This window comes from Propithecus coquereli, unplaced genomic scaffold (genome assembly GCF_000956105.1).
Source record: "Propithecus coquereli isolate 6110/MARCELLA unplaced genomic scaffold, Pcoq_1.0 Scaffold2, whole genome shotgun sequence".
NCBI classification, from domain to species: domain Eukaryota; kingdom Metazoa; phylum Chordata; class Mammalia; order Primates; family Indriidae; genus Propithecus; species Propithecus coquereli.
In genome coordinates this window covers 505,395-508,171 of record NW_012144966.1, presented here as the reverse complement: position 1 = coordinate 508,171, position 2,777 = coordinate 505,395, and the positions used below count along the sequence as shown (strand labels likewise).

Genomic DNA, 2,777 nt, shown 5'->3' with positions numbered 1-2,777 from the left:
ATTTGTTCATCTCTTTAATAAAATAACAGTTTTAATTACTACCATTTAAGAAGAAAATTTCATATCTATCTGGCAATATAAGACATCTTTATATTTTCTGTCAAAATTGTCATTTTTATTTGTGGTCCTTTCTCTTCTCTGTGAATTTTAGGATTAGCTCATTAAGTTTCTTAGAAAACTCTGGAGTTTTGTTTGGATAAGCATTTCTCTTTTAGATTAATTTAAAGAGAAACATCATCTTTATGGTATTGAGTGTTCTTATCTGTATAAGTTATTTAATGCACAATAATGCCATACTGTTGTTGATTTTTTTTGTCATGAAGCAGTATTGAATTTTGTGTATTGTTTTTTCTTTATTTATTGATATCATCACATGATTATTCTCCTTTAATCTGTTATTGTGGTAAATTAAATGCAGAAGCAGCTTTGCATCCTTGAGATAAAACCCTCTTGGTTATGAAATAGTATTCTGTATATATATTTCTGAATGTGGTTTGCTAGTATTTTGTTAAATATTTTTCCGTCTGTGTTCATGAAGGTCATTGATCTGTAATTTTCCACTTTTCTGGTGTTCTTTTCTGGTTTTGGTTTCAAGGTTATGCTGACTTCAGAAAATGAGTGGTTTCTGCCTCAGCCTCCTGAGTAGCTGGGACAGGCACGTGCCACCATGCCCGGCTAATTTTTTGTATATATATATATTTTTAGTTGTCCAGGTCATTTCTTTCTATTTTTTTTTAGTAGAGACCGGGGGTCTCGCTCTTGCTCAGGCTGGTCTTGAACTCCCGACCTTGAGTGATCCACCCGCCTCGGCCTCCCAGAGTGCTAGGATTACAGGCGTGAGCCACCGCGCCGGGCCGGGATTTATGTTTTTAAAGATAAAGTAATGTTCTGTAGTACATCTGGAAGAAATGTTTTCTTCTTGGATACTAAGTGGCCACTTAATGAGGAAGTGGTTAAGAGTGGTTACAATAGGTTGAAGTATAGGAATAAAAAGGCAGATTATTTTTTTTAATCTCATGTAAAATTCATGTAGAGACCCAGACGACAGTGAAAATAAGTCATAAATAGTTTTTGTATTGATTTTGTCTATAAGATTAGATTTAATAGGAAAATATATACTTTTTGATTTGCTAATTTAAACCAATATGTGTATTTACATATATGTGTATATTTAAGATAAAAATAAGTAAGGAAGCAAATAAACCTAAGTGAACCTTAAATAGTGTATATGTTGCAAATTTTTTAAATTCAGAAATAGGTGCATTTGTCTTTTTCACTTAAGTACTCTGTAACTAGAATTCTGAAAATTTATAGATCGGACAGAGAAAATTAATTAACTATAAATGATTGTCATTTATGTTTATATTCTTTTAACATAGCTGAACTAATTTATATGTACCATAGATTTATTCAATAAATGCCTTCTCAATTATCCGTGGTATTTTAATGAAACTGTGTAATGAAGAATTTAAAGTGTCAAATCACTGTACCACTTCATTGGGTTGGGACTCTAGTTCCACTTTACATAGCAGCAAATGGAGGCCAGTTTGGAAGTTTACTATAATTTCAAATGTTGATGAATGAGAATTTTGTTGGATAACTTTCATTTGCCCTATAGATTCAGTAGAATCTATAGTAGAATAGTATAAAACAGGTAAAATGAAGAATCTTATTCCCTTGTTGATACATGAAGATCTACCTCCTTTGAACTATTCTACAGTATTGTCATGTGACTTATCTACAGTTAGTTTGCTCATTCTCTTAGTGATGAACATTGAGATAACAACTACTCTTTTGTTGTTACAGACAGTACTATAATGCATATTCTTGGACATGTCTCCTTGTGTGTTTGTGGAGTATTATCTAGGGTAGACAAAAGTGGAATTGCTGGATCATAGGCTGTGGTCATCTTCAGTTTCACTAAATATTGCCAAATTTTCCTTCAAAGTATTTGTACCAGTTTACACTCCCACAGTAGTTTATGAGAATTAATTTTCTTATCATTTTCTCTAACAATTGTCTAATAACCTGTTTTTAATACTTTGCCAGTCTGATGGATGTCAAATTGTCATTTTTGTTTGTATTTTTTTGTATTCCATATTATTGGTGAGTTAGTTGAGCACTGTTTTCTATTGTTATTATTCTTTGGATTTTTTCAGTGAATTGCTTGCTCATATTATTCTAACATTTATTAAGTTGTTTCTCTTTTCTTATTGATCTGCAAGAGTTCTGCATATGTTCTGGAAACTAATCCTTTTGGTTTTATGTATAGCACACGTCTTTTCCCAGACTGTGACTTATATATTAACGATTTTTTTGCTATACTTAATTGTTCAGAAGTTTTAAATTCTAATGTGGTTGGATTTATTATTTTATTTTTTTGTAATCCCCTTCCCCATGATATTATGAAGCTATTCTGTTTTCTTTAAATGTTTTAAACTTTTATGTTTCACATTATCAATAATCTGCTTAGAATTCATTTTTGTGTATGGTAATGAAATAAGTATCTAACTTTTACTTTTTTAATTTATATAGACCATTGAGGGTATCAAAAATTGTGTGACCACTATTTATTGAATATATCATTCTTTTTCCTACTGATTTCTGATTGTATCTGTCAAATATTAAACTACCATAGATGTATGGATTTGTTTTTGGAGAACTTTATGCAGTTTCATTGGTCTATTTGTTCATCTCTTTAATAAAATAACAGTTTTAATTACTACCATTTAAGAAGAAAATTTCATATCTATCTGGCAATATAAGACATCTTTATA

At 30.5% G+C, this 2,777-nt stretch overlaps 1 protein-coding gene across 1 annotated transcript in view; it reads left to right on the top strand.

Annotated features, from left to right (window-relative positions):
• Positions 1 to 2,777, top strand: part of LOC105809674 (regulating synaptic membrane exocytosis protein 2) — a gene marked incomplete at its 3' end in the record, with an annotated part of 659,796 nt that overhangs the window by 169,815 nt on the left and 487,204 nt on the right. The window lies entirely within an intron of this gene.